Raw genomic sequence first — 26553 nt, 5'->3', positions numbered from 1 at the left:
CCTATTGTAAGGCGGAAGCTCTCAATATTAATTATAAAAAATCGAAAGTCCTCCACTTCACTCGTTCCTGCAAACTCAAGTTGGAGCCGCTTAAGATCACAGGTGGCTATTTAGAAAAGGTAAAAGCCTTTAAATATCTAGGCCTAATATTCACTTATAATCTCTCCTGGTCCACCCATCTACAATCTGCCTTTCTCGCTGCAACCACGACCTCTAACGCCATTGTCCGATTTTACCACCAGAAGGGCGGCAAACACCTTCCAGCAGCAATTAAAATATTTAATGCCAAAGTTGTCCCTAAATTATTATATGGATGCGAAGTATGGACCACAGCAATATCAGGTAACTTGGATCACCCACTTCATATGTTTCTGAGATCTCTTTCCGGCATCCCGAGATGTGTCTCAGGTGCAGCCTTACGACTCGAGTTCGCCCAGCCCTCAATTTTTAAACGAGCATGGAGTCGAGCCATTTCCTACAGCCTCCACCTATTATCATCGGATTCCCGAATTAGAGGTGGTTTTTCCAATCTGATCCCAAGAGATATTCATAACTCCCCTTGGAAAACTACAATTAACCTCAAATTCCGCTCTCTTCTCAATCTGAATTGTAAAACTGTTTTTAACTTAGAGTGTATCAGCCCGGCGGCCCTACCTCTAATTAAAAAGAAACTGCAGCAACTTGACTTCTCTTACACAGCCTCCTATGCAAGAGGACTGTGTTCAGGCCTAGCCCTAGCTATTCCACCCCCTGAAGGGATCCCTCTATACTGCTTCACAATTCCTTCGGAGGCTAAGCGAAGGGCCTTTACCTGTGCCCGTCTCAACTGTTTTCCTACAGCAGTTCTCTCGGGTCGTTATTCCAGAGTTCCCATCGCAAATAGAACATGCACCTGTAATGACACGTCCCTAGAGACTATGGAACATGTAATGCTCTTCTGTCCCAACTGGACAGATGAAAGATCTCGGTTTTTAACTCCCCTCGTGAATAAGTTCCATCTCCCAATCCAGCCTTGGATAGTGTCCCTCTTTTTGCAGGATTCTGATTGTTGGATTACCGAGATGACAGCTAACTTCCAGCTTAGTGTGATGAAGAGGAAAGCGGCACTAACTTCTTCCTTAACACCACAGCTGCAGTCGACACGCCACACAATCGAACGAAATTCCAAGTAGCCTTATTGTACAAGGACAATCGAGTTAGGACAAATCTGAGGAGCTGAAGGACCCTTTAACGGTCCTCCTCCAGCCTCAGCAGGTTTTCCCCCCCGTTTTTTTTCTTTCTCTAAGTAATCGCCCAGGACGATATCTACCTTTACCTCCCCACCCCCATTTTATGTTGTTATTTTAATGTATATCATGCTATGGCCACATGGCTAATGCAATATATAAATAAATAAATAAATGTCAATACAATGCTAGCATAGATAGCGAACCTTTACTGTATTTTTGAACATATGTTTTATATCTTTCCCACTTTTCTATATTTTTTTGTTTTGCATTGCCTCTCAGGGTATTTGTTGACGGCGCCTTCTCAGCAAATTCTTCTAGCTTACAATGCCATTCTGTTATTGTGGGGCTTCTTGTTCCTTCCACCCCTTTGCCACCAAAGTCTGAGCTGCGGCCGTTGCAGATAAGAATACCTCCCTAAAGGCCTTCGGGATGTCCCTGCCAACAATGCTTAACAGAAATGCCTCTTGACTTTTTAAATATGTTATTCCAAACATTTTTTCAACTCCTCGTAAATGAAGCCCCAGAACACCTTGATCTTCCTACATGTCCACCACATATGATACACGTCACCATTATTCCCACCACACCTCCAACAAGTATTTGCTAAATTTTTATACATGTTTGATAGTCTTGAGGGGGTGAGGTACCATCAGTGCTGCATCTTTAACATATTAAAAATGCCATGAAATGTTAATCAGCCAAACATTTTTGCCCGTCACCTAAAGATATCAAACAAAGGCACCCAGGCAAGACTTCCTGAGGAGATCATTCCTCAAGTGGGGAGCCACTGTGGAAAAGGCCAGTTCTCTTGTTGCCAGCCTCTGGACCTGTCATGTAGGGCTTTAGATGATAATTGCAGGGTCCAGGTCAGTTCTTATTGGGAGAGGTGGTCCATTTCACGAAGCAGTATCTCTTGTTTTGTGACTGACCCTGGAGCTCCTCATCATCTGCACATACCCTGTCAAATCCTGTCCAACTCTGTCCCAACCACGATTCTCTTCCACTTGCCAATCCTGACTCCAACCCCTCCTTGCCAAACCCTGATTTGAACTTCATTTCCTCAGACAAGGGATCTCCACCTTTCCCCTGAGGATCCTCATACATTGTTATAAGTGGGGAGGAGAGAACTCTTTGACATGTGCCCCCCAAAAAACTTTCAATCAATTACAGTATTTCAGGTTGGGTCTAGATTGATGATATGTCCACCCCCTCGTTCTGTTGCTCTCCAGCCACCATTGCCTACTCCCCTGTCCAGGCAACAGGCAAGAAGGGAATGAGCAGATGACAACCAATGTTCTTTCTCCCTTGTCTATACTTGCTTGCTCCCTCTATCACTGAAGGGAAAAGCTGGATGAGAAAACAGGGGGTGATGCCAAGCAGCAGGAACTGGCAGTATGATGACCATGCAGTGGGAGAGTCCTTGTGCAAATGCCCAGCAGTGCCCTTTATCCAGCGGTTCTCAACCTGTGGGTCCCCAGATGTTGTTGGACTACAACTCCCATCATCCCTGACCACTGGTCATGCTGGCTAGGAATGATGGGAGTTGTAGTCCAACAACATCTGGGGACCCACAGGTTGAGAAACACTGCCCTAAGTTGAAATCTCAGCTCTTCCTGCTTGCACCAAGTTCTACTTGATGTGATGTGATGTGTGTGTAGTGTGGTATAGTGGTTAAGAGCGGTAGTCTTGTAATCTGGTGAACTGGGTTCGATTCCCCGCTCCTCCACATGCAGCTGCTGGGTGACCTTGGGCTAGTCACACTTCTCAGAAGTCTCTCAGCCTAACTCACCTCACAGAGTGTTGTGGGGGAGGAAGAGAAAGGAGAATGTTAGCCGCTTTGAGACTCCTTCGGGTAGTGATAAAGCGGTATATCAAATCCAAACTCCTCCTCCTCCTCCTCTTCTTCTTCTCCTTCTTCTTCTTCTTCTTCTTCTTCTTCTTCTTCTTCTTCTTCTACTTCTCAATTACAAAATGGCATGAAAGAAGAATGTTTGTGAATGCTGGGGAATATGGCATTCTGAGTCCTGTTCTGAGAAATTCCTTGCATGTAAACCCGGGTGTCTCTAAAGAAAGCAAGAGCTCAACTAGCAAACGCAGCGGCATGGCAACTAGAAGTCAAAGGATCCCGTATCTGCAAAGAGCCAAGGTAGTGCTGTTCACGATCCATTTCTGAATAGACTTAGTTCTAGATTCAGGTAAGTAGCCGTGTTGGTCTGATGTAGTAGAAATATATATATATAATGTCCAGTAGCACCTTAGAGACCAACTAGGTGTGTTCTTGGTATGAGCTTTCGTGTGTGCATGCACACGAAAGCTCATACCAAGAACACACCTAGTTGGTCTCTAAGGTGCTACTGGACTTTTCTTAAATTTTTAAAAATAGATTTAACATAATGTCCAGATTGGCCACAGGCAATGCAGGCCTATTCCTGATCAGTTAATTATTACACTTTTTCAATATCTTGACCAAAATCCTTATAGTTAAGAAGAAAATTAATATTAGATTCTAGATTTTGTATTTTTTGCTAGTTAATTGAACAAAATAAACCATCATAGCAGATATTAATCTAATATCAATTAATGAGCCTACAGAAACATCTTTCTCAGCCTGGTATCTGAGGCTAACCATGTGGGTGCCATGAATGTTTCCCTGGGGAGAGCATTCATTCATTCATTCATTCATTCATTCATTCATTCATTCCTTATTAAATTTCTATACCACCCTTCATCCAAAGATCATAGGGCTATTCACAACATAATATAAAATGAGAATTCCAATAAAACAACAACCAACAACCCAACAAACATATTGTTTTTGCTTTATTTATGCTTACGCACCAACAAGATAATACACAAAAAGAAATAGACATCATCACCAAGGGGCCTAATTCCCCCCCCATTGTTTTTGGTTTCTTCCTCGCACAGTAAGGGTGAGTCAGCCTTTTTGTCCCCGCCATTTTCACTTCTCTTCAATCCTTTCTCCCTGTTAAGTTGTGGACGAACATGTCAGACGACACAGCTCTTCTTTAAACAGCTCTTCTTTATTCAGATGCCAGAACAGAACTAGGCTGAGGAGCTCAGTCAGCCTGCTTTTATAGAGCTCCAGAACAATGCAACTGTTGCCATTTTCTAAAACTATCCAATCACTGAAAGTCACTTTTCAATCCTTCATTTGCATACAAAACAATCCAATCACTGAATGTCACTTTTCAATCCTTCATTTGCATAACTATCTAAAGTATCCCCCTGCTGGCCCAGGGTGAGAACTTCAGTACATAACACCCCTCCCCACCGAGATAAGGCGTTAGTTACAATCATAATGGTTTCCTTATATAAAGCACTACACGTAATGGTTCAATTAGGCACAAAAGCATATCGGTTACATTTTACATACTTAGACCAACAGTGATACATGTCCAACAACATAGTCCTTTAAATAAGTTGGGCGCTTGGAAACTCTGCCAGATCGCCGGGGGCTGGTAGCCAAGTCCGGGGGGCCACACAATTCTTGCTGAGGCTGTGGTGCGACCCTAGGTGGCGTTGAAACCAAATCCCCTGGATCCGCTGCTGTGGGTGGAGCCTCCGCAAGTGGAGTGGTCTGAGCCTGTGTTAAGTCTGGCAGACCCTCTGAAGTGGCTTGGTTCAGCTCCACGCTGGCAGTTTGCGAGGGAGGTGTAGGTGGATCCTCGCCATCTGTAAGTGTCTCTTCCAGAGCCACGAGCGCAGTTGGGGGCACCACGGTAGTGTCCAAGTCCCCAACCCTGCGCCTAAGCTGATCTATGTGCCGGCGCCACAAGCGTCCGTCTTCGAGTGCCACCTGGTACGAGCGAGGTCCAGAGACTCCCACTACTGTGGCTGGCACCCAAGGAATGTCCCCCACATAGTTCTGGGCAAAGACCTGGTTCGCTGGAACAAATGACCGTGGCGCGTTGGCACAGCCTGGGGGTTCGGCCACGGCAAAGTCCGGGTGCAGCCAGTCGAGCGGTGACCTGAGGCGGCGGCCCATAAGCAGTTCAGCGGGAAAGCGCCCTGTAGCCGCATGAGGGGTGATGTGTTGCACGAACAAGTATTTGGCGACCTGCTCGCGCCAGTCTCCCCAGTCCAGGCGCGCCAGTGCCTCTTTTGCCGAGCGCACCATTCTCTCCTCTTGCCCGTTGCTGGATGGATGAAATGGTGCCATTAGGGCATGGCGGATGCCCAGTCCCAAAAGATACCACTCAAAAGTGCCTGACGTTAACTGCGGTCCGTTGTCGCAGACAAGGACATCAGGACACCCATGCGTCGCAAACAGGACTCGCAGCACCCGGATGACGGCTTCGGTAGTGATGGAGGGCATCAGGGCCACCTCCAGCCATTTAGAATAGGCGTCCACCACTACCATAAAGGTCCGGCCGTGAAAGGGGTGGGCCAGATCGATGTGACCCTCGACTAGGGTGTCTTTGGCGTCTCCCAGGTGTGTCCCTTAGCTGCCGGTGGGGCAGGCCTCGATTCTTGGCATGCTTGACAGGCGGACGGACACCCAGGCAGTGATGGCATCATCCATGTTAGGCCACCAGATGTAATACTGAGTCAACGCCTTCATTTTGACGATTCCTGGGTGGCCAACGTGCAGAGCCTCCAGGACGCGTTGACGGAGTCTTTGGGGAATCACGACGCGGTCTCCCCAAAGCAGACACCCGCGATAAGCCGAGAGTTCATGTTGTCTGGTTGCGAACTCTTGGAACTCCGATGCAAAAGGCCCTTGTGGCCACCCCCTCCACACCCAGTTGAGCACAAGGCTGATGGTGCGATCCTGGGCAGATGCGGAGGCCACAGTGGCAGCCGATACAGGCAATGCCGGAAGATCCTCAATCAGGAGGAGCGATGAAGCAGGAGCCGGGTCTTCCACAAATGCTGGAAGAGGGCAACGGCTGAGGGCGTCGGCATGGCCCATCGATTTCCCCGGGCGATGGACGAGCCGGTAGTGGCAGGCAGCCAGGAAAACAGTCCATTGCAGCATGCGCGGCGAGAGGACCGGTGGAGTTAGACGATCACCGGCGAGGAGGCCCAGGAGCGGCTTGTGGTCAGTGATGAGGTCAAAAGTCCTGCCATAGAGGTATTCATGGAATCTCTTCACTCCAGCCACAAGTGCCATTGCCTCCTTGTCAAGCTGGCTGTAATTCCGTTCATTCAGAGATAGCGTCCTGGAAAAGTAGGCGAGCGGTTCTTCTCTTCCGTCTGGAAAACGGTGACTTAGGACAGCGCCGATGCCAAAAGGTGAGGCGTCGCAGGCAAGGACCAGCGGCCTGGCTTCACTGTACTGTACCAGCACACTGTCCGATGAAAGGAGAGTCTTGACCGCGTTGAAGGCGACTGTCTCCCGATGACCTCAGGACCAAGGCGTCTTTATACTGAGGAGTTGGTGAAGTGGCTCAGCCACCGTGGCTTTGTGGGGCAGGAACATGTTATAAGAGTTCAGCAGCCCCAGGAACGCCTGCAACTCTGTCTTGTTCTTTGGGATGGGGGCCTGCTGGATAGCGCGGATCTTGGATGTGGTCGGGTGAAGGCCGGAGGCGTCGATAAGATAGCCCAGGAACTCCACCTGTGGAACAGCGATCTGGCACTTCTCCCTCTTTACCTTGAGCCCGGCCTCTTGGAACCTGGTCAGCATGGCATGGAGGCGCTCGAACAGCTGCTGGTGTGAGTCTGTGGACACCAAGATGTCATCAAAATATGGTACGATGCCCGGAAGCCCTTGCAGGAGATGCTCCATAAGGCTTTGGAAGATGCCAGGAGCCACACTCACCCCGAACTGCAACCGGCGGCAACAGAATGCCCCTCGGCGGGTGACGATCATCTGGGCTTCAGCAGTGGCATCATCGATGGGCCGTTGTTGATAGGCTTGGGCAAGGTCCAGCTTAGCGAAGACCTTACCCTCACCCAGGGAATGCAGCAGGTGTTGGACAACAGGAACCGGATAAGCGTGCTGCTGAAGTGCCTTGTTGATCGTGCACTTGTAGTCGGTGCAGATTCTCACTGACCCGTCCGGCTTGACAGGCATGATGATGGGGGTTTCCCACTTGGCGTGGTCAACCGGCTCCAAAACTCCTTGGGCGATCAGTTTGTCCAGTTGTTCGTCCACCTTAGCCTTGAGAGCAAAGGCAACCTGGTGTGGCTTTAGCTTGGTGGGGGCGACTTGTGGATCAAGGCTAAAGGAGATGGGCGTACCTGTATATTGCCCCAAAGTGCCATCAAAAACCTTGGCAAAGTCTTTGACCAGACTCTCAGTCTCTGCATTAGAGATAAGGTTGATGCCTGTGACTTCCAGGCCGAGGGTATCAAACCAGTCTAGCCCTAGGAGGCTTAGCCGCTGACCTTCGACCACCACCAGTTAGAGCAGGCCCGAAAAATCCCTGAAGGCGATCCGGAACCGGCCAACGCCTACCACGGGAATGTCGTTTCCCTGGTAGTCTCTCAGGTGTACGCGGTGAGAGTCGAGTTGCCTTTTGGACACTCTGGGTACCAGTCTTTTGATGGTGCTCCAAGACACGATGGACAGGGCAGACCTGGTGTCGATCTCCATGTCACATGGAGCTCCTTCAATGAGCACCGTGACGTTCAGCTTGCGTCGCGTAGGCGAGTTGGTTTGGCCAATCGTGGTTCCAGACGGGCAGCGGCAGTTGGTGAGAGCGAAGCAGCTTTCCTTGGCAGACTGGAGTGAAGACTTGGACTTGCAAGTCGGTGAAGGGTGTGTGTGAGACGGAGCCGATCGGCAGACCTTAGCGATGTGGTCCCTTCTGGAACACGTCCAAGTGATAGCATCTCTGAATAGACACTTGGCACAGGAATGCTTGCCTCCTCAGCTGGCGCATTCCGGTTGGCCCTTGGACTTCTGTTGGAACTTCCTGCGCTCCCGCTTTGTCTGGTGCACACCATCATCTTCACTGGAGGATGCCTCATCACTGCTGGCCTCTTCGTGATGCACTGGAACTGACTCCCTAGCAAGACTCGGGCTGCTGGTCTTGCGGATCTCCTGGGCGGAGCGTTCAGCAGCTTCCTAGGCCACAGCCTCCTCAATGGCTTTCTGCTGCGTGAGGTCTGGCTTGGCGAGGAGACGCCATTGCAGATGGATGTCCCGGACCCCGCAGACGATTCGATCCATCAGGGCACCGTCTAAGTCTCGGAACATGCACTGCATTGCAGCCTGTTGCAGGGCGGTGGTGTAGTTGTTGATTGACTCCCCCTCTGCCTGGTTCCGGTGGTAAAACGCATGGCGGGCAGCAATCTTGGATGGCTTTGGTGCGTAGTGGTTGCGGAGCTTCTCTTGGATCATGTCCCACGGTGTTGCCTGCACTGCTTCAGGCGCAACCGTCCGTAGTAGCTGAAGCTGGGTGCAGGGCAGGGAGTCGGGTGAAGTCAGCAACAGGCTTGCAAGCAGGGAAGCAGGGCGGGTCAGGAGCTCAGGCAGGAAAGCAGGACAGGGTTCAGGCAGGAACTAGCAACCAACAATGTTGCTCCCGCAACTTGGGACTGGGGCTGGCCTGCTTTTATCTCCCCCGAGGCATAGGGTGGCCACAATCCTCTGATGACTCGCCTCTCCTGGTCTGGAGGTGAGCACTCCTCCTGCGGGAACTTAGTTCCCTTCGCCTCTGCAGCTCAGGAGAGGCTGGAGGGTTACCTCGATCTCATCGCCCTCGTTCTTCCCTTACTCCCTTTTAACTCTTCCAAACCAGAGCACCGTCTCTTCACGCCGTACGCTCATTCCAGATCTTCTACAATTAGATCTTCAGGTGCTGGCCTAATACGGGCCCGGTTTCGGGCTTTTGCCTTCGCAAGCTCTCGACAGCTCTTGAAGAGTTTGGTCACCACTGGTGCCAGAGGAGGCTGCTCCTTGGGCTGGAGCGGGGCCACTTTGTTGCTCTTTTTGAGCTGCATCACGCTTCTCAGTCTCCTGAGCCACTCTCTTCCGCGAAGGACTAGTCCGCTGAACTTTCCTTCTTCTGGCATGCTTGCTGCTGGCTCCGCCTCCTCTTTAAGCAGTCAAGATAAGAAGAAAATCCAAATCCCCTGCTTTCTCTCTTACCGCACCTACACACCTCTCTCCGCCTCTCCTCACGAACCCACAATGGACACCTGTAGTTGGTGGCTTTTAAGGTAGAAGCAGGTGATGTCACAAAGGAGGGCAGGCCATTGTTACCATGGCAACCCACCCACCTTGACCCTGGGCCCAACTCCCCCCCCCCATGTTTCTTCAGAACTTGGAAGCACCTGCTGTTCCGTCTGCAGGTGGATCTTCTCTTTTGGAGCTCATGTTTCTATACCGGATCTTTCTTCATTCAGCCCCATTTCCAAAGGGAGACAATCCCAACATCCCTTGAAATGCAGTAGAAGACTCCCAAGTCTAGGGGTGTCCATAGCACAGGATTAGACAATTTGCTTTGCATTCGCATCATCCTCCTAGATAATCCTGGATTACATCTCCAGCTGGGGCAGAGAATGTCCCCTGTCTGAAAGCCGGTCAGTTTAGACGATGCTGAGGTGGATGGGTCAAGGTCTGACTCTGCCCAAGGCAGTTTCCTAGGAATATTCCTCTTAAGTCATTTACCCTGAAGACAAGCAAGCTAACTTCTCCACAAGACCAACAATCCATTTCTCCATTAGAAGACAATATGGAAAAGTCCCTGTTTTATATACAACAATGCATGTACAAAAAAATCTTGAATATGAGAGGAAGCAAAATTCTGGCCTCTGTAATGAAGCAATAGGCAAAGTGTCCTGAAGCAGAGCAAGTTGGGGGGGGCATCAAACTGTGATTCCTGCATCGCAGAGGGTTGGGCTAGATGGCCTTTCGTGTGGCCCCTAGTTCCACGATTCTGTAATTTGAGGATTGTACTCTGTACTGGGTCCTGTTAGATTTATGCAGCATCACTTTTCCTTTTTTCCTTTTTTATTTTGCATTTTATTTGTTATATTTCATCAGTAATCATTCTCGTATTACATTTCAGGACTTACTATAATATAATGTCCAACATGTATACAAAAATTATATACAAATTTTAAATACCTAGAAAGAAAGTGAAACAACAAAAAAAAAGAAAGAACAAAGAAAAAACAAAAATGACCCCCCCAAATCATATACATACCAACACAATAGACTTCCTTTCTATCCCGTTGTATATTCCTTTTTACAAATGAATGTACTCTTATTATTGTATCTTTCGTTGCATTTTATCTAATACATTCCTGTATCAATATGTGCGCTTAGTCTAATTCTCAGCTCAGTCTCTCTCCAACATCAATCAAATGCTAGCATAGATAACGAACCTTTACTGTATTTTTGAACATATGTTTTATATCTATCCCACTTTTCCCTAATTTTTTGTTTTGCATTGCCTCTCAGGGTATTTGTGGACTGCGCCATTTCAGCAAATTCTTGTAGCTTGTAATGCCAGTCCATTATTGTCAGGGCTTCTTGTTCCTTCAACCCCTTTGCCACCAAAGTCTGAGCTGCGGCCGTTGCAGATAAGAATACCTCCCTAAATGCCTTCGGGATGTCCCTGCCAACAATGCTTAACAGAAATCCCTCTTGACTTTTTAAATATGTTATTCCAAACATTTTTTTCTACTCCTTGTAAATTAAGCCCCAGAACACCTTGATCTTCCTACATGTCCACCACATATGATACACGGCGCCATTACTCCCACCACACCTCCAATAAGTATTTGCTAAATTTTTATACATGTTTGATAGTCTTGAGGGGGTGAGGTACCATCTGTGCTGCATCTTTAACATATTAAAAATGCCATGAAATGTTAGTCAGCCAAGCATTTTTGCCCATCACCTAAAGATATGAAACAAAGGCACCCAGGCAAGACTTCCTGAGGAGATCATTCCTCAAGTGGGGAGCCACTGTGGAAAAGGCCAGTTCTCTTGTTGCCAGCCTCTGGACCTCTCATGTAGGACTTCAGATGATAATGGCAGGGTCCAGGTCAGTTCTTATTGGGAGAGGTGGTCCATTTTACGAAGCAGTATCTCTTGTTTTGTGACTGACCCTGGAGCTCCTCATAATCTGCACACACCCTGTCAAATCCTGTCCAACTCTGCCCGCACCACAATACTCTTCCACTTGCCTATCCTGACTCCAACCCTGATTTGAACTTCATTTCCTCAGACAAGGGATCTCTACCTTTCCCCTGAGGATCCTTATACATTGTTATAAGTGGGGAGGAGAGAACTCTTTGACATGTGCCCCCCCAAAACTTTCAATCAATTAGGGTATTTCAGGTTGGGTATAGATTGATGATATATCCATCCCCTCGTTCTGTCGCTCTCCAGCCACCATTGCCTACTCCCCTGTCCAGGCAACAGGCAAGAAGTGAATGAGCAGATGACAACCAATGTTCTTTCTCCCTTGTCCACACTTGCTTGCTCCCTCTATCACTGAAGGAAAAAGCTGGATGAGCAAACAGGGGGTGATGCCAAGCAGCAGGAACTGGCAGTATGATGACCATGCAGTGGGAGGGTCCTTGTGCAAGTGCCCAGCAATGCCCAACAGTGCCGCCCTGAATCCAGCGGTTCTCAACCTGGGGGTCCCCAGATGTTGTTGGACCAAGTTCTACTTGATGTGTTGTGTGTGTAGTGTGGTGTAGTGGTTAAGAGCGGTAGTCTCATAATCTGGTGAACCGGGTTCGATTCCCCGCTCCTCCACATGCAGCTGCTGGGTGACCTTGGGCTAGTCACACTTCTCTGAAGTCTCTCAACCCCACTCACCTCACAGAGTGTTGTGGGGGAGGAAGAGAAAGGAGAATGTGAGCCGCTTTGAGACTCCTTTGGGTAGTGATAAAGCGGGATATCAAGTCCAAACTCCTCTTCTTCTTCTTCTTCTGCTTCTTCTTCTTCTTCTGCTTCTGCTTCTGCTTCTGCTTCTGCTTCTGCTTCTGCTTCTGCTTCTGCTTCTTCTCCATTACAAAATTGCATGGAAGAAGAAGGTTGGGGAATGCTGGAGAACATGGCATTCTGAGTCCTGTTCTGGGAAATTCCTTGCATGTAAACCCTGGTGTCTCTAAACAAAGCAAGAGCTCAACTAGCAAACGCAGCGGCATGGCAACTAGAAGTAACTGGACTTTTCCGTGACCCTTCCCCTCTGCAGGGAGGTGGGACCGATTCGGATGGTCCGCCCCCGCCACTTAATGGATCCAATTGGCTTCCAGAGAGTGGTAGGGGATGTTTTATCCCATGTTGATGGCCTTTCAGCTGATTCCCTTGTGGCCCGCTGGAATATGGAGTTAACCAGGGCTATTGACTGTTTGGCTCCGAAGCGCCCTCTCTGATTGCATGGAGCCCGGACAGCCCCATAGTTTTCCATGGATCTGAGGGCAATGAAACAATCGTTGAGACAGCTAGAGCGCCGGTGGCGGATGACCCATTCTTAATCTGACCGGACACGGGTTAGAGCTCAATGTCGAGCCTACCAAGTGGCGATAGCCACGGCGAAGAAGGCTTTCTTCACCGCCTCTATTGCATCTGCGGAAAACAGCAGCAGGACACTCTTTCAGGTAGTTCGCAATTTAACGGAACCACCTGCTCCATCAGGGCCCAGTACGGGCCACATGATCTCCTGCAAGGATTTTGCAAAGTTTTTTGCAGATAAAGTCGCTCAGATTTGGGAAGAGGTAGACGCCACCGTGGGAGCAGGGCCGGGGTGGGAGAGTGCTAGAGTCCTGTCTAGTCAAATGATGTGGGATCAATTTCAATCTGTTAACCCCGAGGATGTGGACAGGCTGCTTGGATGAGTGAAACCAACCACTTGTCTCCTTGATCCTTGCCCGTCCTGGCTTATAAAAGCTAGCCGGGAAGGACTGGGCGATGGGCTTCGTGGGGTGGTGAATGCTTCCCTCCGTGAGGGAGCCTTCCCAGATCCGCTGAAAGAGGCGGTTATTAAACCGCTTCTTAAAAAACCATCTTTAGATGCGGCCACAATGGCCAACTATCGCTCAGTCTCAAATCTTCCATTCTTGGGCAAGGTGATTGAGTGAGTGGTTGCTGAACAACTCCAGGCACGCCTGGAAGTAGCGGACCATTTGGATCCCTTCCAGTCGGGATTCAGGCCTCATCATGGGACTGAAACTGCCTTGGTCGCACTGGTTGATGATCTCTGGCGGGCTAGGGACAAAGGTGAGAGCTGTTTCCTAGTTCTGCTGGATCTCTCAGCGGCGTTTGATACCATCGACCATAGCATCCTTCTGGACCGTCTTAGGGGCAGGGAGCTGGGGGTACTGTCATACAGTGGTTCCGCTCCTTTCTCCTGGGCCGTGTTCAGAAAGTGGTGGTGGGGGATGAGTGTTCAGACCCCTGGGCTCTCACTTGTGGGGTGCCTCAGGGTTCCGTCCTCTCCCCCATGCTTTTGAACATCTATATGCAGCCAATGGAAGAGATCATCAGGGTGTTTGGGCTGGGTGTTCATCAGTATGCGGATGATACCCAGCTCTACCTCTCTTTCAAATCAGAACCAGTGAAGGCGGTGAAGGTCCCGTGTGAGTGCCTGGAGGCGGTTGGAGGTTGGATGGCGGCTAACAAATTGAGGTTGAATCCTGACAAGACAGAAGTACTGTTCTTGGGGGACAGGAGGCAGGCAGGTGTGGAGGATTCCCTGGTCCTGAATGCGGTAACTGTGCCCCTGAAAGACCAGGTGCGCAGCCTGGGAGTCATTTTGGACTCGCAGCTGTCCATGGAGGCACAGGTCAAATCTGTTTCCAGGGCAGCTGTTTACCAGCTCAATCTGGTACGCAGACCCTACCTGCCTGTAGACTGCCTCGCCAGTGTGGTGCATACTCTGGTTATCTTCCGCTTGGACTACTGCAATGTGCTCTACGTGGGGCTACCTTTGAAGGTGACTCGGAAACTACAACTAATCCAGAACGCAGCAGCTAGACTGGTGACTGGGAGTGGCCGCCAAGACCACATAACACCAGTCTTAAAAGACCTACATTGGCTCCCAGTACGTTTCCAAGTACAATTCAAAGTATTGGTGCTGACCTTTAAAGCCCTAAACGACCTCGGTCCTGTATACCTGAAGGAGCGCCTCCACCCCCATCGTTCTACGTGGACACTGAGGTCCAGCTCCGAGGGCCTTCTGGCGGTTCCCTCACTGCGAGAAGCCAAGTTACAGGGAACCAGGCAGAGGACCTTCTCGGTAGTGGCGCCCGCCCTGTGGAATGCCCTCCCACCAGATGTCAAAGAGAAAAATAACTACCAAACTTTTAGAAGACATCTGAAGACAGCCCTGTTAAGGGAAGCTTTTAATGTTTAATAGGTTATTGTATTTTAGTGTTTTGTTGGAAGCCGCCCAGAGTGGCTGGGGAAACCCAGCCAGATGGGCAGGGTATACATATTATTATTATTATTATTATTATTATTATTATTATTATTATTATTATTATTAATTTCCTGCTAAAAGTGCCTAGGCAACTGAATTAACAGCTGACCTCAACCCAGTAACAAAAAACCTGGCAGCCAGGCCAGTGTACTGGCAACCCAAAATTTATACTGGACCCCAAGGTAGCCTGCAAAACCTGCACTGGATCTAAGGGAAGGTGGGCAGGTGCTGAGATTCCAAAGAACTGGAAGAATGGGTGGAGATGGCTTAAATATCCATGCCCCCTCCCATGTTGTCCTGGCACCCCAAGCAGCTAAGGCAGGCGTAGGCAAACTCGGCCCTCCAGATGTTTTGGGACTACAACTCCCATCATCCCTAGCTAACAGGACCAGTGGTCAGGGATGATGGGAACTGTAGTCTCAAAACATCTGGAGGGCCAAGTTTGCCTACCCCTGAGCTAAGGCCTTCTGCCCCTTCACCCTCCCAGAATGCAAAAGCTGCTTCTGTCCTGCGCCAAAGCCCGGGCTTAGAATCTGACCAACGTCTCCTATCATGTTGTCCACATGTAGAAATGTTCTTTCCCATGTTTCTCCTTTGTTTTCTAGTTTGGAATACTGCCTGGGAAAAGGAAAGAGAACCATCTACCTCAACAGCTGTAAACGCTAGGAACACCACCGATGTGTTCCTCTCATGTTGGACCAAAGGGAATCGTAAATTCTCGAGCATGGACTGGACACAGAGAGGCAAAGCCAATTCAAGATTTCAAGCAGAGTTTATTTGGTTCACATATGCAAAGCAAATGGTGCAGCGCAATACACATAGCTGTCAACTGTCCCTTATTTAGCGGGAAACTCCCTTATCCCAGCGCCGTGTCCCGCTGCTGTCCCTTATCGATGATGTCCCTTTAATTTTGCGGGTTTCAAAGGAAGCAGCTTCTCTCCCTCCCTCCCTGCCAGCCAGGGAGGCTCCAACAGTGTTACTTGGCTGCGTTGCTCACCCTATAAGGAGTCTAAGAGCGACTGGGGGGTGGAGCTTGCATGCCTTGTGCCGATCAAATTGGCCACGTTGCCTGGGGACTCGCCTTTGCTCAGTGCTTCCCAGCAGGTCCAAGTCCGGTCAGCCTTTTGTCCCCGCCATTTTCACCTCTCTTCAATCCTTTCTTCCTCCTTCCTCGTTTTGCTGGTCCCGTGGGTTACCCAAGAGGCGAGGTCGAAGTCCAGTCCGTGGCCAAAGGTGCAACGTGGAGGCAGTCCGTAGTAGCTGAAGCTGGGTGCAGGGCAGGGAGTCGGGTGAGGTCAGCAACAGGCTTGCAAGCAGGGAAGCAGGGCAGGTCAGGAGCTCAGGCAGGAAAGCAGGACAGGGTTCAGGCAGGAACTAGCAACCAACAATGTTGCTCCCGCAACTTGGGACTGGGGCTGGCCGGCTTTGATCTGCCCCGAGGCATAGGGTGGCCACGATCCTCTGGTGACTCGCCTCTCCTGGTCTGGAGGCAAGCACTCCTCCTGCGGGAACTTAGTTCCCTTCGCCTCTGCAGCTCAGGAGAGGCTGCAGGGTTACCTCGATCTCATCGCCCTCGTTCTTCCCTTACTCCCTTTTAACTCTTCCAAAGCAGAGCACCTTCTCTTCACGCCGTACGCTCATTCCAGATCTTCTACAATTAGATCTTCAGGTGCTGGCCTAATACGGGCCCGGTTTCGGGCTTTCGCCTTCGCAAGCTCTCGACAGCTCCTGAAGAGTTTGGTCACACCTGGTGCCAGAGGAGGCTGCTCCTTGGGCTGGAGCGGGGCCACTTTGTTCCTCTTTTTGAGCTGCATTACGCTTCTCAGTCTCCTGAGCCACTCTCTTCCGTGAAGGACTAGTCCGCTGAAATTTCCTTCTTCCTGCATGCTTGCTGCTGGCTCCGCCTCCTCTTTAAGCAGTCAAGATAAGAAGAAAATCCAAACCCTCTGCTTTCTCTCTTCCCGCACCTACACACCTCTCTCCGCCTCTCCTCACGAACCCACAATGGACACCTGTAGTTGGTGGCTTTTAAGGGAGAAGCAGGTGATGTCACAAAGGAGGGCAGGCCATTGTTGCCATGGCAACCCACCCACCTTGACCGTGGGCCCAATTCCCCTCCCCCATGTTTCTTCAGAACTTTGAAGCACCTGCTGTTCCGTCTGCAGGTGAATCTTCTCTTTTGGAGCTCATGTTTCTATACCGGATCTTTCTTCATTCAGCCCCATTTCCAAAGGGAGACAATCCCAACATCCCTTGAAATGCAGTAGAAGACTCCCAAGTCTAGGGGTGTCCATAGCACAGGATTAGACAATTTGCTTTGCATTCGCATCATCCTCCTAGATAATCCTGGATTACATCTCCAGCTGGGGCAGAGAATGTCCCCTGTCTGAAAGCCGGTCAGTTTAGACGATGCTGAGGTGGATGGGTCAAGGTCTGACTCTGCCCAAGGCAGTTTCCTAGGAATATTCCTCTTAAGTCATTTACCCTGAAGACAAGCAAGCTAACTTCTCCACAAGACCAACAATCCATTTCTCCATTTAGAAGAAAATATGGAAAAGTCCCTGTTTTATATACAATGGAAGTACAAAAAATCTTGAATATGAGAGGAAGCAAAATTCTGGCCTCTGTAATGAAGCAATAGGCAAAGGGTCCTGAAGCAGAGCAAGTTTGGGGGGGCGGATCAAACTGTGATTCCTGTATTGCAGAGGGTTGGGCTAGATGGCCTTTGGTGTGGCCCCCAGTTCCACGATTCTGTAAGTTGAGGTTTGTACTCTGTACTGGGTCCTGTTAGATTTATGCAGCATCACTTTTCCATTTTTCCTTTTTTATTTTGCATTTTATTTGTTATATTTCATCAGTAATCATTCTCATATTACATTACAGGACTTCCTATAATATAATTTCCAACATGTATTCAAAAATTATATAGAAATTTTATATCTCTAGAAAGAAAATGAAACAAAGAAAAAACAAAAACGAATCACCCCCAAATCATATACATACCAACACACTAGACTTCCTTTCTATCCCGTTGTATATTCCTTTTTTATGAATGAATGTGCTCATATTATTGTATATTTTGTTGCATTTTATCTAATACATTCCTATATCAATATGTGTGCTTAGTCTTATTTCTCAGCTCAGTCTCACTCCAACGTCAATCAAATGCTAGCATAGATAGCGAACCTTTACTGTATTTTTGAACATATGTTTTATATCTTTCCCACTTTTCCATAAATTGCCCCTCAGGGTATTTGTTGACTGCGCCATTTCAGCAAATTCTTGTAGCTTGTAATGCCAGTCCTTTATTGTCGGGGCTTCTTGTTCCTTCCACCCCTTTGCCACCAAGGTCTGAGCTGCGGCCATTGCAGATAAGAATACCTCCCTAAAGGCCTTTGGGATGTCCCTGCCAACAGTGCTTAACAGAAATGCCTCTGGTCTTTTTAAAAAAAGTTATTCCAAACATTTTTTCAACTCCTCGTAAATTAAGCCCCAGAACACCTTGATCTTCCTACATGTCCACCACATATGATACATGTCGCCATTACTCCCACCACACCTCCAACAAGTGTTTGCTAAATTTTTATACATGTTTGATAGTCTTGAGGGGGTGAGGTACCATCTGTGCTGCATCTTTAACATATTAAAAATGCCATGAAATGTTAGTCAGCCAAACATTTTTGCCCCTCACCTAAAGATATGAAACAAAGGCACCCAGGCAAGACTTCCTGAGGAGAGCATCCCTCAAGTGGGGAGCCACTGTGGAAAAGGCCAGATCTCTTGTTGCCACCCTCTGGACCCATCATGTAGGGCTTTAGATGATAATTGCAGGGTCCAGGTCAGTTCTTATTGGGAGAGGTGGTCCATTTCACGAAGCAGTATCTCTTGTTTTGTGACTGACCCTGGAGCTCCTCATCATCTGCACACACCCTGTCAAATCCTGTCCAACTCTGCCCCAACCATGATTCTCTTCCACTTGCCTATCCTGACTCCAACCCTGATTTTAACTTCATTTCCTCAAAAAGGGATCTCAACCTTTCCCCTGAGGATCCTTATATGTTGTGATAAGTGGGGAGGAGAGAACTCTTTGACATGTGCCCCCGAAAAACTTTCAATCAATTACAGTATTTCAGGTTGGGTCTAGATTGATGATATGTCCATCCCCTCGTTCTGTCGCTCTCCAGCCACCATTGTCTACTCCCCTGTCCAGGCAACAGGGAAGAAGTGAATGAGCAGATGACAACCAATGTTCTCTCTCCCTTGTCCATACTTGCTTGCTCCCTCTATCACTGAAGGGAAAAGCTGGAGGAGCAAACAGGGGGTGATGCCAAGCAGCAGGAACTGGCAGTATGATGACCATGCAGTGGGAGGGTCCTTGTGCAAGTGCCCAGCAACACCCAACAGTGCCGCCCTGAATCCAGCGGTTCTCAACCTGGGGGTCCCCAGATGTTGTTGGACTACAACTCCCATCATCCCTGACCACTGGTCATGCGGGCTAGGAATGGTGGGAGTTGTAGTCCAACAACATCTGGGGACCCACAGGTTGAGAAACACTGCCCTAAGTTGAAATCTCAGCTCTTCCTGCTTGCACCAAGTTCTACTTGATGTGATGTGTGTGTGGTGTGGTGTAGTGGTTAAGAGCGGTAGTCTTGTAATCTGGTGAACTGGGTTCGATTCCCCGCTCCTCCACATGCAGCTGCTGGGTGACCTTGGGCTAGTCACACTTCTCTGAAGTCTCTCAGCCTCACTCACCTCACAGAGTGTTGTGGGGGAGGAAGAGAAAGGAGAATGTGAGCCGCTTTGAGACTCCTTTGGGTAGTGATAAAGCGGGATATCAAATCCAAACCCTTCTTCTTCTGCTGCTTCTGCTTCTTCTTCTTCTCCATTACAAAATTGCATGAAAGAAGAAGGTTGGGGAATGCTGGAGAACATGGCATTCTGAGTCCTATTCTGAGAAATTCCTTGCATTTAAACCCTGGTGTCTCTAAACAACGCAAGAGCTCAACTAGCAAATGTAGCGGCATGGCAACTAGAAGTCAAAGGATCCCGTATCTGCAAAGAGCCAAGGTAGTGCTGTTCACGATCCATTTCTGAATAGACTTAGTTCTAGATTCAGGTAAGTAGCCGTATTGGTCTGATGTAGTAGAAATATATATATATATATATATATATATATATATATATATATATATATATATAAAATGTCCAGTAGCACCTTAAAGACCAACTAGGTTTCTTCTTGGTATGAGCTTTCGTGTGTGCATTAAAATCAAGATTAAATTCTAGATATTGTATTTTGTGCTAGTTAATTGAACAAAATAAACCATCATAGCAGATATTAATCTAATCGCAATTAATGAGCCTACCTAAACATCTTTCTCAGCCTGGTATCTGAGGCTGACAGTGTGGGTGCCATGAATGTTTCCCTGGGGAGACCATTCATTCATTCATTCATTCATTCATTATTAAATTTCTATACCACCCTTCATCCAAAGATCACAGGGCAGTTCACCACAATATAAAACGAGAATTCCAAAAAACAACAACCAACAACCAGACAAACATATTGTTTTTGCTTTATTTATGCTTACGCACCAACAAGATACACAAAAAGAAATAGACATAATCCCCAAAGGGTGAGGGTGAGTCAGCAGTCAGCCTTTTCTCCCCGCCATTTTCACCTCTCTTCAATCCTTTCTTCCTCCTTCCTCGTTTTGCTGGTCCCGTGGGTTACCCGAGAGGCGAGGTCCAAGTCCGGTCCGTGGCCAAAGGTGCAACGTGAAGGCAGTCCGTAGTAGCTGAAGCTGGGTGCAGGGCAGGGAGTCGGGTGAAGTCAGCAACAGGCTTGCAAGCAGGGAAGCAGGGTGGGTCAGGAGCTCAGGCAGGAAAGCAGGACAGGGTTCAGGCGGGAACTAGCAACCAACAATGTTGCTCCCGCAACTTGGGACTGGGGCTGGCCGGCTTTTATCTCCCCCGAGGCATAGGACAGCCACGGTCCTCTGGTGACTCGCCTCTCCTGGCCTGGAGGCAAGCACTCCTCCTGCGGGAACTTAGGTCCCTTCGCCTCTGCAGCTCAGGAGAGGCTGGAGGGTTACCTCGATCTCATCGCCCTCGTTCTTCCCTTACTCCCTTTTAACTCTTCCAAACCAGAGCACCGTCTCTTCACCAGTCACGCCGTACGCTCATTCCAGATCTTCTACAATTATGTCCCCTTCTTCAGGTGCTGGCCTAATACGGGCCCGGTTTCGGGCTTTTGCCTTTGCAAGCTCTCGACAGCTCCTGAAGAGTTTGGTCACCACTGGTGCCAGAGGAGGCTGCTCCTTGGGCTGGAGCGGGGCCACTTTGTTGTTCTTTTTGAGCTGCATCACGCTTCTCAGTCTCCTGAGCCACTCTCTTCCGCGAAGGACTAGTCCGCTGAACTTTCCTTCTTCCGGCATGCTTGCTGCTGGCTCCGCCTCCTCTTTAAGCAGTCAAGATAAGAAGAAAATCCAAATCCTCTGCTTTCTCTCTTACCGCACCTACACACCTCTCTCCGCCTCTCCTCACGAACCCACCATGGACACCTGTAGTTGGTGGCTTTTAAGGGAGAAGCAGGTGATGTCACAAAGGAGGGCAGGCCATTGTTACTATGGCAACCCACCCACCTTGACCCTGGGCCCAACTCCCCCCCCCCATGTTTCTTCAGAACTTTGAAGCACCTGCTGTTCCGTCTGCAGGTGGACCTTCTCTTTTGGAGCTCATGTTTCTATACCGGATCTTTCTTCATTCAGCCCCATTTCCAAAGGGAGACAATCCCAACATCCCTTGAAATGCAGCAGAAGACTCCCAAGTCTAGGGGTGTCCATAGCACAGGATTAGACAATCTGCTTTGCATTCTCATCATCCTCATAGACAATCCTGGATTACATCTCCAGCTGGGGCAGAGAATGTCCCCTGTCTGAAACCCGGTCAGTTTAGACGATGCTGAGGTGGATGGGTCAAGGTCTGACTCTGCCCAAGGCAGTTTCCTAGGAATATTCCTCTTAAGTCATTTACCCAGAAGACAAGCAAGCTAACGTCTCCACAAGAACAACAATCCATTTCTCCATTTAGAAGACAATATGGAAAAGTCCCTGTTTTATATACAATGCAAGTACAAAAAATCTTGAATATGAGAGGAAGCAAAATTCTGGCCTCTGCAATGAAGCAATAGGCAAAGGGTCCTGAAGCAGAGCAAGTTGGGGGGGCATCAAACTGTGATTCCTGCAATGCAGAGGGTTGGGCTAGATGGCCTTTGGTGTGGCCCCCAGTTCCACGATTCTGTAATTTGAGGATAGTACTTTGTACTGGGTCCTGTTAGATTTATGCAGCATCACTTTTTCTTTTTTTCTTTTTTTCTTTTGCATTTTATTTGTTATATTACATCAGTAATCATTCTCATATTACATTACAGGACGTTCTATAATACAATTTCCAACATGTATACAAAAATTATATACAAATGTTATATACCTAGAAAGAAAATGAAACCAAAAAAAAGAAAGAAAGAACAAAGAAAAAACAAAAACAAATCCCCCCAAATCATATACATACCAACACACTAGACTTCCTTTCTATCCCGTTGTATATTCCTTTTTTACGAATGAATGTACTCTTATTATTGTATATTTTGTTGCATTTTATCTAATACATTCCTATATCAACATGTGTGCTTAGTCTTATTTCTCAGCTCAGTCTCTCTCCAACGTCAATCAAATGCTAGCATAGATAACGAACCTTTACTGTATTTTTGAACATATGTTTTATATCTTTCCCACTTTTCCATAAATTGCCCCTCAGGGTATTTGTTGACTGCGCCATTTCAGCAAATTCTTGTAGCTTGTATTGCCAGTCCATTATTGTGGGGCTTCTTGTTCCTTCCACCCCTTTGCCACCAAAGTCCGAGCTGCGGCCGTTGCAGATAAGAATACCTCCCTAAAGGCCTTTGGGATGTCCCTACCAACAATGCTTAACATAAACGCCTCTTGACTTTTTAAAAATGTTATTCCAAACATTTTTTCAACTCCTCGTAAATTAAGCCCCAGAACACCTTGATCTTGCTACATGTCCAGCACATATGATACATGTCGCCATTACTCCCACCACACCTCTAACAAGTATTTGCTATGAAGTATTTGAACTTCATTTCCTCAAACAAGGGATCTCAACCTTTCCCCTGAGGATCCTTATACATTGTTATAAGTGGGGAGGAGAGAACTCTTTGACATGTGCCCCCCAAAACTTTCAATCAATTAGGGTATTTCAGGTTGGGTCTAGATTGATGATATGTCCACCCCCTCGTTCTGTCGCTCTCCAGCCACCATTGCCTACTCCCCTGTCCAGGCAACAGGCAAGAAGTGAATGAGCAGATGACAACCAATGTTCTTTCTCCCTTGTCCACACTTGCTTGCTCCCTCTATCACTGAAGGAAAAAGCTGGAGGAGCAAACAGAGGGTGATGCCAAGCAGCAAGAACTGGCAGTATGAATAGTAGATAGGTAGCCGTGTTGGTCTGCCATAGTCAAAATAAAAAAATTCCTTCCAGTAGCACCTTAAAGACCAACTAAAATGGCATGAAAGAAGAATGTTTGTGAAAGCTGGAGAACATGGCATTCTGAGTCCTATTCTGAGAAATTCCTTGCATGTAAACCCTGGTGTCTCTATAGTTGGTCTTTAAGGTGCTACTGGAAGGAATTTTTTTATTTTGGCAGTATGAAGAACATGCAGTGGGAGGGTCCTTGTGCAAGTGCCCAGCAATGCCCAACAGTGCCACCCTGAATCCAGCAGTTCTCAACCTGTGGGTCCCCAGATGTTGTTGGACTACAACTCCCATCATCCCTGACCACTGGTCATGCTGGCTAGGAATAATGGGAGTTGTAGTCCAAAAGCATCTGGGGACCCACAGGTTGAGAAACACTGCCCTAAGCTGAAATCTCTACTTCTCAATTACAAAATGGCATGAAAGAAGAATGTTTGTGAAAGCTGGAGAACATGGCATTCTGAGTCCTATTCTGAGAAATTCCTTGCATGTAAACCCTGGTGTCTCTAAACAAAGCAAGAGCTCAACTAGCAAACGCAGCGGCATGGCAACTAGAAGTCAAAGGATCCCGTATCTTCAAAGAGCCAAGGTAGTGCTGTTCACTATCCATTTCTGAATAGACTTAGTTCTAGATTCAGGGAAGTAGCCGTGTTGGTCTGATGTAGTAGAATATATATATAAATAAATAATGTCCAGTAGCACCTTAGAGACCAACTAGGTTTCTTCTTGGTATGAGCTTTCGTGTGTTCATTAAAATTAAGATTAGATTCTTGATTTTGTATTTTGTGCTAGTTAATTGAACAAAATAAACCATCATAGCAGATATTAATCTAATAGCAATTAATGAGCCTACCTAAACATCTTTCTCCGCCTGGTATCTGAGGCTGACAGTGTGGGTGCCAAGAATGTTTCCCTGGGGAGACCATTCATTCATTCATTCATTATTAAATTTCTATACCACCCTTCATCCAAAGATTATAGGGCGGTTCACCAAAATATAAAATGAGAATTCCAAAAAACAACAACCAACAACCAGACAAACATATTGTTTTTGCTTTATTTATGCTTACACACCAACAAGATACACAAAAAGAAATAGATATCATCCCCAAGCGGCCTAATTCCCCCCCCTTTGTTTTTGCTTTCTTCCTCGCACGGTGAGGGTGAGTCAGCGGTCAGCCTTTTGTCCCCGCCATTTTCACTTCTCTTCGATCCTTTCTCCCTGTTAAGTTGTGGGCGAACATGTCAGACGACACAGCTCTTCTTTAAACAGCTCTTCTTTATTCAGATGCCAGAACAGAACTAGGCTGAGGAGCTCAGTCAGCCTGCTTATATAGAGCTCCAGAACAATGCAACTGTTGCCATTTTCTAAAACTATCCAATCACTGAACGTCACCTTTCAATCCTTCATTTGCATGCAAAACTATCCAATCACTGAACGTCACTTTTCGATCCTTCATTTGCATAACTATCTAAAGTATCCCCCTGCTGGCCCAGGGTGAGAACTTCAGTACATAACACCCCTCCCCACCGAGATAAGGCGTTAGTTACAATCGTAATGGTTTCCTTACATACAGCACTACACGTAATGGTTCAATTAGGCACAAAAGCATATCGGTTACATTTGACATACTTAGACCAACAGTGATACATGTCCAACAACATAGTCCTTTAAATAAGTTGGGCGCTTGGAAACTCTGCCAGACCGCCGGGGACTGGTAGCCAAGTCCGGGGGGCCACACAATTCTTGCTGAGGCTGTGGTGCGACCCTAGGGGGCGTTGAAACGAAATCCCCTGGATCTGCTGCTGTGGGTGGAGCCTCTGCAAGTGGAGTGGTCTGAGTCTGTGGTAAGTCTGGCAGACCCTCTGAAGTGGCTTGGTTCGGCTCCACGCTGGGAGTTTGCGAGGGAGGTGTAGGTGGATCCTTGCCATCTGTAAGTGTCTCTTCTGGAGCCACAAGCACAGTTGGGGGCACCACGGTAGTGTCCAAGTCCCCAACCCTGCGCCTAAGCTGGTCTATGTGCCGGCGCCACAAGCGTCCGTCTTTGAGTGCCACCTGGTACGAGCGAGGTCCAGTGACTCCCACTACTGTGGCTGGCACCCAAGGAATGTCCCCCACATAGTTCTGGGCAAAGACTTGGTTTCCTGGAACAAATGACTGTGGCGCGTTGGTACAGCCTGGGGGTTCAGCCACAGCAAAGTCCGGGTGCAGCCAGTCGAGCGGTGACCTGAGGTGGCGGCCCATAAGCAGTTCAGCAGGACTCCGCCCTGTAGCCGCATGAGGGGTGATGTGTTGCACGAACAAGTATTTGGCAACCCGCTCGTGCCAGTGTCCCCGGTCCAGGCGCGCCAGTGCCTCTTTTGCCGAGCGCACCATTCTCTCCGCTTGCCTGTTGCTGGATGGATGAAATGGTGCCGTTAGGGCATGGCGGATGCTCAGTCCCAAAAGATACCACTCAAAAGTGCCTGACGTTAACTGCGGTCCGTTGTCGCAGACAAGGACATCAGGACACCCATGCGTCGCAAACAGGCCTCGCAGCACCCGGATGACGGCTTTGGTAGTGATGGAGGGCATCAGGGCCACCTCCAGCCATTTGGAATAGGCGTCCACCACTACCATAAAGGTCCGGCCGTGAAAGGGGCCGGCCAGATCGATGTGCACCTTTGACCAGGGTGTCTTTGGCGTCTCCCAGGTGTGTCCCTTAGCTGCCGGTGGGGCAGGCCTCGATTCTTGGCATGCTTGACAGGCGGACAGACGCCCAGGCAGTGATGGCATCGTCCATGTTAGGCCACCAGACGTAACACCGAGTCAACGCCTTCATTTTGACGATTCCCGGGTGGTCAACGTGCAGAGCCTTCAGGATGCGTTGACGGAGTCTTTGGGGAATCACGACGCGGTCTCCCCGCAGCAGACAGCCGCAATGAGCCAAGAGTTCATGTTGTCTGGTTGTGAACGGTTGGAACTCCGATGCAAACGGCCCTTGTGGCCACCCCCTCCACACCCAGTTGGTGCGATCCTGGGCAGATGCGGAGGCCACAGTGGCAGCCGATACAGGCTCTGCCCGAAGATCCTCAATCAGGAGGAGCGATGAAGCAGGAGCCGGGTCTTCCACAAACGCTGGAAGAGGGCAACGGCTGAGGGCGTCGGCATGGCCCATCGATTTCCCCGGGCGATGGACGAGCCGGTAGTGGTAGGCAGCCAGGAAAGCAGTCCATCGCAGCATGTGCAGCGAGAGGACCGGTGGAGTTAGACGATCACCGGCGAGGAGGCCCAGGAGCGGCTTGTGGTCAGTGATGAGGTCAAAAGTCCTGCCATAGAGGTATTCATGGAATCTCTTCACTCCAGCCACAAGTGCCAGTGCCTCCTTGTCAAGCCGGCTGTAATTCCTTTCAGTCAGAGATAGCGTCCTGGA

The 26553-nt window shown here is 48.6% G+C and overlaps 1 long non-coding RNA gene across 1 annotated transcript; it reads right to left on the bottom strand.

The window, feature by feature from the left end:
• Positions 1 to 24401: 24401 nt before the first annotated feature.
• LOC308594693 lies at positions 24402 to 25277 on the bottom strand. Its single transcript, XR_014011568.1, has 2 exons — positions 24586 to 25277; positions 24402 to 24536 (listed from the first exon to the last, which is right to left on the bottom strand). It is a non-coding gene; the product is annotated as an uncharacterized lncRNA (long non-coding RNA).
• Between the last annotated feature and the right edge of the window lie 1276 nt (positions 25278 to 26553).

The sequence above is a fragment of the Podarcis bocagei genome (assembly GCF_964188305.1).
Source record: "Podarcis bocagei genome assembly, chromosome: 9".
Classification (NCBI taxonomy): Eukaryota; Metazoa; Chordata; class Lepidosauria; order Squamata; family Lacertidae; genus Podarcis; species Podarcis bocagei.
The sequence above is the reverse complement of the archived record's forward strand: the minus strand, read 5'-3'. Positions and strand labels throughout refer to the sequence as shown.